This window comes from Pseudorasbora parva, chromosome 18 (assembly GCF_024679245.1).
Source record: "Pseudorasbora parva isolate DD20220531a chromosome 18, ASM2467924v1, whole genome shotgun sequence".
In the NCBI taxonomy this organism is placed as follows: domain Eukaryota; kingdom Metazoa; phylum Chordata; class Actinopteri; order Cypriniformes; family Gobionidae; genus Pseudorasbora; species Pseudorasbora parva.
The window spans coordinates 34,510,253-34,525,675 of NC_090189.1; positions in this window are offsets into that span (position 1 = coordinate 34,510,253).

Sequence of the window (15,423 nt, forward strand, 5' to 3'; positions counted from 1 at the left end):
TCAGAGTGACCCTGACTATTACTGTATTTATTTACAAGTCGTTTTACTGTATAGTTTTGGAGAAAAGTACAGTCAAACTCGCCCCAAAATCCTTCTAGCACACACTGTTCAATTTTCAAAAATTCATAAAAATCTTTACTTTATAGGTTTGCTCATTCTGTCATTTGATATTTGTTTAGAGTTACCCTGACTATTATTGTATTTATTTATGAGTCATTTTACTGTATAGTTTTGAAGAAAAGTACAGTCAAACGTTCCCCAAAAACCATTTAAGGACTTAAAGTCCAATTTTCAAAAAATCATAAAAAACTTTTCTTTATAGGTTTCCTCATTCTGTTATTTGATATTTGTTCACAGTTACCCTGACTAATACTGTATTTATGTACAAGTCATTTTACTGTATAGTTTTGGAGAAAAGTACAGTCAAACTTGCCTCAAAATTAATTCAAGCACTTGCACTGTCCAATTATCACAAATTCATAAAAATCTTTCCTTCATAGTTTTGCTCATTCAGTCATTTGATATTTGTTTAGAGTGACCCTGATTATTACTTTATTTATTTACAAGTAATTTTACTGTATAGTTTTGGAGAAAAGTGCAGTCAAACTCTCCCCAAAATTCATTCCACCACTTCCAGTCCAATTTTGAAAAATTCATAATAATATTTCCTTCATAGGTTTACTCGTTTACTCATTCTGTCATTTGATATTTGTTCAAAGTGACCCTGACTATTACTGTAGTTATGTACAAGTAATTTTACAGCATAGTTTTGGAGAAACGTACAGTAATATTAGCCCCAAAATTCATTCACGCACTTGTACTGTCTAATTTTCAACAATTCATAAAAATCTTTCCTTCATAGGTTTGCTCATTCATTCATTTGATATTTGTTCAGAGGGACCTTGAATATTACTGTATTTATTTCCAAGTAATTTTACTGTATAGTTTTGGAGAAAAGTACAGTAAAATTTGCCCCACAATTCATTAAAGCACTTACAGTCCAATTTTCAACAATTCATAAAACTCTTTCCTTTATAGGTTTGCTCATTCTGTAATTTGATTTTTGTTTAGAGTGACCCTGACTATTACTTTATTTATTTACAAGTCACTTTACTGTATATTTTTTTGGAGAAAATACAGTCAAATTCACCCCAAAATTCATTAAAGCACTTGCACTGTCCAATTTTCAACAATTCATTAAAATCTTTCCCTTATAGGTTTGCTCATTCTGTCATTTGATATTTATTAAGAGTGACCCTAACTATTACTGTATTAATTTACAAGTCATTTTACTGTATAGTATTAGAGAAAAGTACAGTCAAACTTGCCCAAAAATCAAATTGAATTCAAACAGTCCAATTTTCAAAGTCATAAAAATATTTTCTTTATTGTTTTGCTCATTCCGTCATTTAAAATTTGTTCAGAGTGATCCTGACTATTACTGTATTTATTTACAAGTCATTTTACTGTATAGTTTTGGAGAAAAGTACAGTCAAACTCGCCCCAAAATCCTTCTAGCACACACTGTTCAATTGTCAAAAATTCATACAAATCTTTACTTTATAGGTTTGCTCATTCTGTCATTTGATATTTGTTTAGAGTGACCCTGACTATTACTGTATTTATTTACAAGTCACTTTACTGTATATTTTTGGAGAAAATACAGTCAAATTCGCCCCAAAATTCTTCTAGCACTTGCACTGTCTAATTTTCAAAAAATCATTAAAAACTTTCCTTTATAGGTTTGCTTATTCTGTCATTTGATATTTGTTCAGAGTTACCCTGACTATTATTGTATTTATTTACGAGTCATTTTACTGTATAGTTTTAGAGAAAAGTACAATCAAACTTGCCCTAAAATCAAATTGAATTTAAACACTGTCCAATTTTCAAAAAATCATAAAAATATTGCCTTTATAGATTTGCTCATTCCATCATTTGCAATTTGTTCAGAGTGACCCTGACTATTACTGTTTTTCTTTTAAAGTCATTTTACTGTATAGTTTTGTAGAAAAGTACAGTCAAATTTGACCCAAAATTTATTCAAGCACTTACAGTCCAATTTTCAAAAATTCTTAAAATCTTTCCTTGATAGGTTTGCTCATTCTGTCATTTGATATTTGTTCAGAGTGACGCTGACTATTACTGTATTTATTCACAAGTAATTTTACCGTATAGTTTTGAAGAAATGTACAATCAAAATTGCCCCAAAACCCAATTAAGCACTTACAGTCCAATTTTCAAAAAAAATCATAAAAAAATTTCCTTTATAGGTTTTCTTATTCTATCATTTCATACTTGCTCCAAATGATTCTGACTATTACTGTTTTTATTTACAAGTCATTTTACTGTATAGTTTTGGAGAAAAGTACAGTCAAACTGCAAAAATCAGTCTATTGAAACACTTACACTGTGTCCAAATTTCAAAAATTCATAAAAATCTTTCCTTTATAGCTTTGCTCATTCTGACATTTGATATTTGCTCAGAGTGACCTTGACTATTACTGTATCATTTTACAAGTAATTTTAGTGTATAGTTTTAGAGAAGTGTACAGTCAAACTCGCCCAAAATGTCAGTGAATTCAAACACTGTCCAAATTTCAAAAATTCATAATTCTTTTTTACTTTATAGGTTTGCTCATTTTGTCATTTTATATTTCTTCAAAGTGACCCTGACTATTACTGTATTTATGTGCAAGTAATTTACTGCATAGTTTTAGAGAAAAGTGCAGTCAAACTCGCCCCAAAATCCTTCTAGCACACACTGTTCAATTGTCAAAAATTCATACAAATCTTTACTTTATAGGTTTGCTCATTCTGTCATTTGATATTTGTTTAGAGTGACCCTGACTATTACTGTATTTATTTACAAGTCACTTTACTGTATATTTTTGGAGAAAATACAGTCAAATTCGCCCCAAAATTCATCTAGCACTTGCACTGTCTAATTTTCAAAAAATCATTAAAAACTTTCCTTTATAGGTTTGCTTATTCTGTCATTTGATATTTGTTCAGAGTTACCCTGACTATTATTGTATTTATTTACGAGTCATTTTACTGTATAGTTTTAGAGAAAAGTACAATCAAACTTGCCCTAAAATCAAATTGAATTTAAACACTGTCCAATTTTCAAAAAATCATAAAAATATTGCCTTTATAGATTTGCTCATTCCATCATTTGCAATTTGTTCAGAGTGACCCTGACTATTACTGTTTTTCTTTTAAAGTCATTTTACTGTATAGTTTTGTAGAAAAGTACAGTCAAATTTGACCCAAAATTTATTCAAGCACTTACAGTCCAATTTTCAAAAATTCTTAAAATCTTTCCTTGATAGGTTTGCTCATTCTGTCATTTGATATTTGTTCAGAGTGACGCTGACTATTACTGTATTTATTCACAAGTAATTTTACCGTATAGTTTTGAAGAAATGTACAATCAAAATTGCCCCAAAACCCAATTAAGCACTTACAGTCCAATTTTCAAAAAAAATCATAAAAAAATTTCCTTTATAGGTTTTCTTATTCTGTCATTTCATACTTGCTCCAAACGATTCTGACTATTACTGTTTTTATTTACAAGTCATTTTACTGTATAGTTTTGGAGAAAAGTACAGTCAAACAGCAAAAATCAGTCTATTGAAACACTTACACTGTGTCCAAATTTCAAAAATTCATAAAAATCTTTCCTTTATAGCTTTGCTCATTCTGACATTTGATATTTGCTCAGAGTGACCTTGACTATTACTGTATCATTTTACAAGTAATTTTAGTGTATAGTTTTAGAGAAGTGTACAGTCAAACTCGCCCAAAATGTCAGTGAATTCAAACACTGTCCAAATTTCAAAAATTCATAATTCTTTTTTACTTTATAGGTTTGCTCATTTTGTCATTTTATATTTCTTCAAAGTGACCCTCACTATTACTGTATTTATGTGCAAGTAATTTACTGCATAGTTTTAGAGAAAAGTGCAGTCAAACTCTCCCCAAAATTCATTCAAGCACTTACAGTCCAATTTTCAAAAAATCATAAAAATATTTCCTTTAAAGGTTTGCTCATTCTCTTATTTTATATTTGTTCAAAGTGACCTTGACTATTACTGTATTTATGTACAAGTAATTTCACAGCATAGTTTTGGAGAAAAGTACAGTCAAATTTGCCCCAAAATTCTTCTAGAACTTACACTGTTCAATTGTCAAAATTCATAAAAATCTTTCCTTTATAGGTTTGCTCATTTCGTCAATTGAAATGTTTTCAGAGTGACCCTGACTTTTACTGTATTTATTTACAAGTCATTTTACTGTATAGTTTTGAAGAAAAGTACAGTCAAACGTACACCAAAAACCATTTAAGTACTTAAAGTCCCATTTTCAAAAAATCATAAAAAAACTTTTCTTTATAGGTTTCCTCATTCTGTTATTTGATATTTGTTCATAGTTACCCTGAATAATACTTTAATTATGTACACGTCATTTTACTGTATAGTTTTGGAGAAAAGTACTGTCAAACTTGCCTCAAAATTAATTCAAGCACTTGCACTGTCCAATTATCACAAATTCATAAAAATCTTTTCTTCATAGGTTTGCTCATTCAGTCATTTGATATTTGTTTAGAGTGACCCTGATTATTACTTTATTTATTTACAAGTAATTTTACTGTATCGTTTTGGAGAAAAGTGCAGTCAAACTCTCCCCAAAATTCATTCCACCACTTACAGTCCAATTTTGAAAAATTCATAATAATATTTCCTTCATAGGTTTACTAGTTTACTCATTCTGTCATTTGATATTTGTTCAAAGTGACCCTGACTATTACTGTAGTTATGTACAAGTAATTTTACAGCATAGTTTTGGAGAAACGTACAGTAATATTAGCCCCAAAATTCATTCACGCACTTGTACTGTCTAATTTTCAAAAATTCATAAAAATCTTTCCTTCATAGGTTTGCTCATTCATTCATTTGATATTTGTTCAGAGGGACCCTGAATATTACTGTATTTATTTCCAAGTAATTTTACTGTATAGTTTTGGAGAAAAGTACAGTAAAATTTGCCCCACAATTCATTAAAGCACTTACAGTCCAATTTTCAACAATTCATAAAACTCTTTCCTTTATAGGTTTGCTCATTCTGTCATTTGATTTTTGTTTAGAGTGACCCTGACTATTACTTTATTTATTTACAAGTCACTTTGCTGTATATTTTTTTTGGAGAAAATACAGTCAAATTCACCCCAAAATTCATTCAAGCACTTGCACTGTCCAATTTTAAACAATTCATTAAAATTTTTCCTTTATAGGTTTGCTCATTCTGTCATTTGATATTTGTTCAGAGTGACCCTGACTATTATTGTATTTATTTACAAGTCATTTTACTGTATAGTTTTGGAGAAAAGTACAGTCAAACTTGCCCAAAAATAAAATTGAATTCAAACAGTCCAATTTTCAAAAAATCATAAAAATATTGCCTTTATAGATTTGCTCATTCCATCATTTGAAATTTGTTCAGAGTGACCCTGACTATTACTGTTTTTCTTTTAAAGTCATTTTACTGTATAGTTTTGTAGAAAAGTACAGTCAAATTTGACCCAAAATTTATTCAAGCACTTACAGTCCAATTTTCAAAAATTCTTAAAATCTTTCCTTTATAGGTTTGCTCATTCTGTCATTTGATATTTGTTCAGAGTGAGGCTGACTATTACTGTATTTATTCACAAGTAATTTTACCGTATAGTTTTGAAGAAATGTACAATCAAAATTGCCCCAAAACCCAATTAAGCACTTACAGTCCAATTTTCAAAAAAAATCATAAAAAAATTTCCTTTATAGGTTTTCTTATTCTGTCATTTCATACTTGCTCCAAATGATTCTGACTATTACTGTTTTTATTTACAAGTCATTTTACTGTATAGTTTTGGAGAAAAGTACAGTCAAACTGCAAAAATTCAGTCTATTGAAACACTTACACTGTGTCCAAATTTCAAAAATTCATAAAAATCTTTCCTTTATAGCTTTGCTCATTCTGACATTTGATATTTGCTCAGAGTGACCTTGACTATTACTGTATTATTTTACAAGTAATTTTAGTGTATAGTTTTAGAGAAGTGTACAGTCCAACTCGCCCAAAATGTCAGTGAATTCAAACACTGTCCAAATTTCAAAAATTCATAATTCTTTTTTACTTTATAGGTTTGCTCATTTTGTCATTTTATATTTGTTCAAAGTGACCCTGACTATTACTGTATTTATGTGCAAGTAATTTACTGCATAGTTTTAGAGAAAAGTGCAGTCAAACTCTCCCCAAAATTCATTCAAGCACTTACAGTCCAATTTTCAAAAAATCATAAAAATATTTACTTTAAAGGTTTGCTCATTCTCTTATTTTATATTTGTTCAAAGTGACCTTGACTATTACTGTATTTATGTACAAGTAATTTCACAGCATAGTTTTGGAGAAAAGTACAGTCAAATTTGCCCCAAAATTCTTCTAGCACTTACACTGTTCAATTGTCAAAAATTCATAAAAATCTTTCCTTTATAGGTTTGCTCATTCCGTCAATTGAAATGTTTTCAGAGTGACCCTGACTTTTACTGTATTTATTTACAAGTCATTTTACTGTATAGTTATGAAGAAAAGTACAGTCAAACGTACACCAAAAACCATTTAAGTACTTAAAGTCCCATTTTCAAAAAATCATAAAAAAAACTTTTCTTTATAGGTTTCCTCATTCTGTTATTTGATATTTGTTCATAGTTACCCTGAATAATACTTTAATTATGTACACGTAATTTTACTGTATAGTTTTGGAGAAAAGTACAGTCAAACTTGCCTCAAAATTAATTCAAGCACTTGCACTGTCCAATTATCACAAATTCATAAAAATCTTTTCTTCATAGGTTTGCTCATTCAGGCATTTGATATTTGTTTAGAGTGACCCTGATTATTACTTTATTTATTTACAAGTAATTTTACTGTATAGTTTTGGAGAAAAGTGCAGTCAAACTCTCCCCAAAATTCATTCCACCACTTACAGTCCAATTTTGAAAAATTCATAATAATATTTCCTTCATAGGTTTACTAGTTTACTCATTCTGTCATTTGATATTTGTTCAAAGTGACCCTGACTATTACTGTAGTTATGTACAAGTAATTTTACAGCATAGTTTTGGAGAAACGCACAGTAATATTAGCCCCAAAATTCATTCACGCACTTGTACTGTCTAATTTTCAACAATTCATACAAATCTTTCCTTCATAGGTTTGCTCATTCATTCATTTGATATTTGTTCAGAGGGACCCTGAATATTACTGTATTTATTTCCAAGTAATTTTACTGTATAGTTTTGGAGAAAAGTACAGTAAAATTTGCCCCACAATTCATTAAAGCACTTACAGTCCAATTTTCAACAATTCATAAAACTCTTTCCTTTATAGGTTTGCTCATTCTGTCATTTGATTTTTGTTTAGAGTGACCCTGACTATTACTTTATTTATTTACAAGTCACTTTGCTGTATATTTTTTTTTGGAGAAAATACAGTCAAATTCACCCCAAAATTCATTTAAGCACTTGCACTGTCCAATTTTCAACAATTCATTAAAATCTTTCCTTTATAGGTTTGCTCATTCTGTCATTTGATATTTATTTAGAGCAGGGGTCTTCAACTAAAATAGCTTGGGGTCCAGAAAAAAAACCTTCTCACCGGCCGAGGTCCGGACAGTTATATACCTAAAAACATGAATCGATGTCTTTTTGCCAGACTAAAGAAATTAGTGTAGATTAAAATGTCTTTATTGAACAAAATATAATATGTTCTCATATAGATAATGTATGTCTTTTCATTTTTTTTAAAGCAAACATAGGTAATCCTTCAAAAAATGTATTTAATTTTGAGGTTATTCTGTTTGCTTTGGTACAAAATATCTAATTCAACCAGTAGCCATGTCTGACAAAAATATGATGAATGAAAAAATGCCTTCATCTCTAAATCTGCACTGAAAATACATTAATTTCAACATTACTAGCAACTAAAGTGCTTTTTCTGCTGAACTGAGATAAACAGTAACAATCAATGAACACAAACCCTCCTGGTTAAAAAACAAAACAGAAATCTCATAACATAATTTTATGTTCATTCACATGTAGCCTATAGCCTACATTTAGTTAGGTAGAGACTATCTTCAGCACTGCTCTCTCTGTGCTTCAAATTGCACTGGTAAAAAATCATTTGCAATATCATCCAGAAACACAAACAGGCACAAATAAGGTGCCACCAGTGTTGGAAAAATGAAAAAGTCCACAAAATATTTTATCTCTTTATTTCAACTGTTCCTTTAAATCCAGAAAAACGTAAATAACCTCTCAAAAGGCTGAGCTGAGTTGAACTTAAAGATGGAATGGAAGCATAAACATTCCTTGTTCCAAAAAAATAATAATAATAATAATAAAAAAGTGAATATAGCTACATTGTCTAAACTTCAGTGCATGTGAGAAATTGGCTCATTTATTTTCTGCGCCCTTACCTCAGACTGCTGAGGATAAAGGGGTCTTTAAAATGTGTATGGCTGAATCAGAAATCGCCCCTATACCCTAAATAGGGCATTATTTGAGGGGACAGCCATTTGTAGTGGCGTCCGAAACCACAGTGGACATGTTTGAGTGTACTCACATGTTGCACCACAATAACGGGTGTACAGCCGATGTACACACAACAGCTGTCCGACTTCACGCACTCGTTTTCATTCACTCCTTCAAGTGAACTGTAATAATGGACTAACGTAGGGAATAGTGGATGAGGGTTAAGGGGCCAATTTCTGATTCAGCCTCTGTTTTGCGCGCCGCTTTCTTCAGTCTCTTCACTGCGCGTCTAAACATATAGTGAGCATAGTAACGTAGCCGCACACCGGACTGAAGCTCATGGGCGCGTCTCAGGATCTCACACCGGACGCTCACATACGCGCAAGCTCAGTTTTGAATCGACTTCTGACAGAAGAGCTGCACGATGTATTAGATTTATATTATATTTCCCTCAAATCCTCCATGTACATACTGATTTCACCCTGTGCTACAAGAGATACACTCATCGTGAAGTTCTTCTGTCAGGAGTCGATTCAAAACTGAGCTCGCGCGTAATGTGTGCGTCCGGTGTGAGATCCTGAGACGCGCCCATGAGCTTCAGTCCGGTGTGCGACCCCTTTAACTGTCAACGCAACCGTGGCAACATAGGAAAAACGGTTCTACTGAGCTGCCTGATATAAATGTGATTATTTATTTATTTATTTTAAATCGCATTAGGCATTTAGTTATTTCAGTGTGTCAAAAGGCTTCGCGGTCCGGATGGATGCATCTCGCGGTCCGGATCCGGACCGGAGTCCGCCAGTTGGCGACCCCTGATTTAGAGTGACCCTATCTATTACTGTATTAATTTACAAGTCATTTTACTGTATAGTATTAGAGAAAAGTACAGTCAAACTTGCCCAAAAATCAAAATGAATTCAAACAGTCCAATTTTCAAAAAGTCATAAAAAATATTTTCTTTATTGTTTTGCTCATTCTGTCATTTAAAATTTGTTCAGAGTGACACTGACTATTACTGTATTTATTTACAAGTCATTTTACTGTATAGTTTTGGAGAAAAGTACAGTCAAGCTCGCCCCAAAATCCTTCTAGCACACACTGTTCAATTGTCAAAAATTCATAAAAATCTTTACTTTATAGGTTTGCTCATTCTGTCATTTGATATTTGTTTAGAGTGACCCTGACTATTACTGTATTTATTTACAAGTCACTTTACTGTATATTTTTGGAGAAAATACAGTCAAATTCGCCCAAAAATTCTTCTAGCGTTACACTGTTCAATTGTCAAAAATTCATAAAAATCTTTCCTTTATAGATTTGCTCATTCTGTCATTTGATATTTGTTCAGAGTTACCCTGACAATTATTGTATTTATTTACAAGTCATTTTACTGTATAGTTTTGGAGAAAAGTACAGTCAAATTTGCCCCAAATATTCATTCAAGCACTTGCACTGTCTAATTTTCAAAAAACCATTAAGAAACTTTCCTTTATAGGTTTGCTTATTCTGTCATTTGATTTTTGTTCAGAGTTACCCTGACTATTATTGTATTTATTTACGAGTCATTTTACTGTATAGTTTTATAGAAAAGTACAATCAAACTTGCCCTAAAAACAAATTGAATTCAAACACTGTCCAATTTTCAAAAAATCATAAAAATATTTCCTTTATAGGTTTGCTCATTTCGTCATTTGAAATTTGTTTAGAGTGAACCTGACTATTACTGTATTTATTTACAAGTCATTTTATTGTATAGTTTTGTAGAAAAGTACAGTCAAATTTTACCCAAAATGTATTCAAGCACTTACAGTCCAATTTTCATATTTGATATTTTTTTCGGAGTGAACCTGTCTATTACTCTATTATGTTTCCAGTCATTTTACTGTATAGTTTTGGAGAAAAGTACAATCAAACTTGCCCCAAAAATCATTTTACACCGTCCAATTTTTAAAAACCCATTAAAAATCTTTCCTTAATAGGTTTCCACGTTTTTCAATTGATTCCTGTTCAGAATTATCCTGCCTATTGCTGTATTAATTTACAAGTTATTTTACTGTATAGTTTTTTTTAGAAAATTTAAGGCAAATACCCCAACAATAAAAGTGCATTCAATACCAAAGTTCAATACCAAATGTGCACCATGTCACATTTCCCAACACTCATAAAATGTTTTTCTTTATAAGTATGAAGGAATCATATTAATTGATTCCTGTTCAGAGTGACCCGACTAGTACTGTAATATATATATTGTTCTACTTCAGAGGCCTATAAAGACAACTTCAGAAGAATTATATTTATTTCAAATTGATGCCTGAAAGTTTTATATTTTCTTTATACTTTCCATTTACATATTGAAATACTGGAGAATTAAAGAAAAGTACCTGTCATGTGTATTCAAGGCATTTTATTTATTTATTACAAAATCAACTTTAACTCACTTGTTAAGGAAAGAAAACACACATACACAAAAAAAGCCATGTATTTCTGAGACCCTGCTTATAAAGAAAAATGTAAAATAAAAACTTGATTCTACATGGCTACATAAAAAAATGGCAATTTAAATAATAGATAAGCAAGAACATGTATAATTAAAGCAATGAAAAAGCTCAATTTTCAAATTTCAAACATTTATTGCATGGGTCCTATAAGAATAATGATTCTTACTTGACTTTCTGTCATTTCCCTTCATGAACTGGTTTCAGGAAGAAAGAAACACATTTATGTTAGATTTTGCTAGTACATTTGGGGCAGTGCCAGTCTTCATCCCCAGTACTGGCATTTTTGGGTATCTGTACACAGTTAGGATGATACCACCCCTTGCACGAAGTACATTCAACCAGCAATTCAGTACTGTGTGCAGTCCTGCAAATGCAGTACACATTCACAAGAGTCAGTCTTAATTTTACTGTGCTCACTCTCGGCTCTGTTTAAAAATGTATTTGGCCTTTCCAGAAAGAAGTTAAAAGTTCTGTTATCAACCGGCCCTCACGGAAGTGGCAGTTTTCTGGCCTCATGTTGCAGCATAATGCAAATGCAATTGCAAAACAAACACAGTTGCTACAGTTTGATTGAGCTTGGACAGCTGGATAAATAACCATAAATTGATCTTCCACTGGCCTAAGCAACCATGACAAAGTTTGCTCATCTTTACTGTGCAGAACTGTGGAAAGACTATCATATATACACATTTGATTGTTCTTGCAAAAAAGTTGCTTGCAGTTACCCAGTGGTTTCCACCTGTGTGTATTATTTGTATAAATGGGCTACCTGGAGTACCCACAATGCCGCCATTGTGTAACACACTGTATAAAAGACATGATTGAAAACCATCTATGTTTGAGTACTCACTTGCAAGCAAGTAAGATGCAAAATAAATCTCATTACAGCTAAGCCAGGACTGTGGATGGAGTAAAGCAGTCATTTTACTACATTTTGTGACCTGTGGAGGTCTTTCTATTCCTATTGCTGATCTATTTTTGGAGGGGTCTTCTCCTTGCCAGCATGGTCCATAGTTCTTGTTTATAGAAGCTGTTAAACTCCTACAGCGCTCCTTAAATGTTCCTGAGGAACAAAAATAATTTTATTATAGATGGATGGATGGATGGATGGATGGATGCCTATAGATGGATGGATGCCTATAGATGGATGGATTGATGGATGGATTGATGGATGGATTGATGAATGGATGGATGGATAGATAGATAGATAGATAGATAGATAGATAGATAGATAGATAGATAGATAGATAGATAGATAGATAGATAGATAGATAGATAGATAGATAGATAGATAGATAGATATATGACACATGCTGAAAGCATACCTTATCTGACTTGCTTCCAGTTGAGCTAGTGTCTACGACTGTCTTCGGTCTTTCCAATGGCGTCTTTCGTTCTTTGACCGCAGCTTAAGCAATTCACATCACAAACAGGAAGATATAACTCACTGGATGCACTGGAAAAACTCTCAACACCATCACTGTCTGTATGACAGTTCAAAGACACATGCTGAAGGCATACCTTATCTGACTTGCTTCCAGTAGCTGAGCAGATTAATTCAATAGACTGAAGATTAAGGTAAATATAAACATTATACATTATTTAAAAAAATAATAATAATAATTTGCAGGCATAATTATCATAAACAAAACAAACTACTACAATCTAAGACCAAAACAAAAAACAAAAACAAAAACACATAGAAATACGAAACTAAACTTAAGTTGAGAAATTAATATTGGCACAAATTAGGCCTTCTCAAATGGATGATAACATGGTCAGTTTGTACGGTTTAAAAGAAGGTTAAATGTTGAATGTGGTTAAAGGCTAAATTAAATGTTACAATAATAAATAAAATGTATGAAGACATTGTGTGTATGACATCAGCTGAATAATTCCCTGTAATTATGTGCAATACTATATAGGGTTTAGCATTATAGTAAGCATGGTAGCCTGTTTCTCCCAACCTGTGCAGTAAAATGACTTGAAAATTATACAGCTCATAGCTTATTGATTCAATTGATTCCTGTTCAAAGTTACCCTGTCATTCACTCTGAACTGGAATCAATTGAATGAATGAACAACCCTGTAAAGGAAAGATTTTGATTAGCTTTTGAAATTGGGAAATGGTCTAAGTGCTTGAATGTTTTTTTAGGGTGAGTTTGACTGTACTTTTATCCAAAACTATACCGTGAAATGAATACAAGTAATAAATACAGTAATAGTCAGGGTCACTCTGAACAAATATCAAATAAATGACAGAATGAGCAAACCAACAAAGGAAAGATTTTTTGAAAATTGGACTGTAAGTGCTTGAATGAATGGGGCAATTGGGGCAAGTTTGACAGTACTTTTCTCCAAACATATACAATACAATGACTTGTAAATAAATACACTAATAAGTCAGGGTCACTTTGAACAAATAACAAATGACAGAATGAGCAAACCTATAAAGGAAAGATTTTTATGAATTTTTGACAATTGAACAGTGTAAGTGCTAGAAGAATTTTGAGGCGAGTTTGACTGTACTTTTTTTAAAAACTATACAGGTAAAATGACTTGTAAATAAATACAGTAATAGTCATGGTCATTCTGAACAAATTTCAAATGACGGAATGAGCAAACCTATAAAGGAAATATTTTTATGATTGTTTGAAAATTGGACAGTGTTTGAATTCAATTTGATTTTGGGCAAGTTTGATTGTACTTTTCTCTAAAACTATACGGTAAAATGACTCGTAAATAAAAACAATAATAGTCAGGGTAACTCTGAACAAATATCAAATGACTAAATGAGCAAACCTATAAAGGAAAGTTTTTAATGATTTTTTGACAATTAGACAGTGCAAGTGCTTGAATGAATTTTGGGGCAAATTTGACTGTAATTTTCTCCAAAACTATACAGTAAAATAACTTGTAAATAAATACAATAATAGTCAGCGTAACTCTGAACAAATATCAAATGACAGAATGAGCAAACCTATAAAGGAAAGAGTTTTATGAATTGTTGAAAATTGGACTGTAAGTGCTTTAATGAATTTGGGGGCAAATTTTACTGTACTTTTCTCCAAAACTATACAGTAAAAATACTTGGAAATATATACAGTAATATTCAGGGTCACTCTGAACAAATATCAAATGACTGAATGAGCAAACCTATGAAGGAAAGATTTTTATGAATTGTTGAAAATTAGACAATACAAGTGCTTGAATGAATTTACTGGCAAATTTTACTGTACGTTTCTCCAAAACTATGCTGTAAAATTACTTGTACATAACCACAGTAATAGTCAGGGTCACTTTGAACAAATATCAAATGACAGAATGAGTAAACCTATAAAGGAAATATTTTAATGAATTTTTCAAAATTGGACTGTAAGTCCTTAAATGGTTTTGGGGGTACGTTTAACTGTACTTTTCTTCAAAACTATACAGTAAAATGACTTGTAAATAAATGCAGTAAAAGTCAGGGTCACTCTGAACAAATTTCAAATGACGGAATGAGCAAACCTATAAAGGAAAGATTTTTATGAATTTTTGACAATTGAACAGTGTAAGTGCTAGAAGAATTTTGGGGCAAGTTTGACTGTACTTTTCTCCAAAACTATACAGTAAAATGACTTGTAAATAAATATAGTAATAGTCAGGGTAACTCTGAAAAAATTTCAAATGACAGAATTAGCAAACCTATAAAGGAATTATTTTTAGGATTTTTTGAAAATTGGACAGTGTTTGAATTAAATTTGATTTTTGGGCAAGTTTGACTGTACTTTTCTCTAAAACTATACAGTAAAATGACTCGTAAATACATACAGTATTAGTCAGGGTCACTCTGAAAAAATATCAAATGACATAATGAGCAAACCTATAAAGGAAAGATTTTTATGAATTTTTGAATATTGGACAGTACAAGTGCTTGAAATAATTTTTGGGGCAAATTTGACTGTACGTTTCTCCAAAACTATGCTGTAAAATTACTTATACATAACTACAGTAATAGTTAGGGTCACTTTGAACAAATATCAAATGAAAAATGAACAAATCTATAAAGGAAACATTTTTATGAATTTTGGACAATTGAAGAGTGTGCTAGAAGAATTTTGGAGCGAGTTTGACTGTACTTTTCTCCAAAACTATACAGTAAAATGACTTGTAAATAAATACAGTAATAGTCAGGGTCACTTTGAACAAATTTCAAATGACAGAATGAGGAAAACCTATAAAGGAAAGATTTTTATGAATTTTTGACAATTGAACAGTGTAAGTGCTAGAAGAATTTTGGGGCGAGTTTGACTGTACTTTTCTCCAAAACTATACAGTAAAATGACTTATAAATGAATGCAGTAATAGTC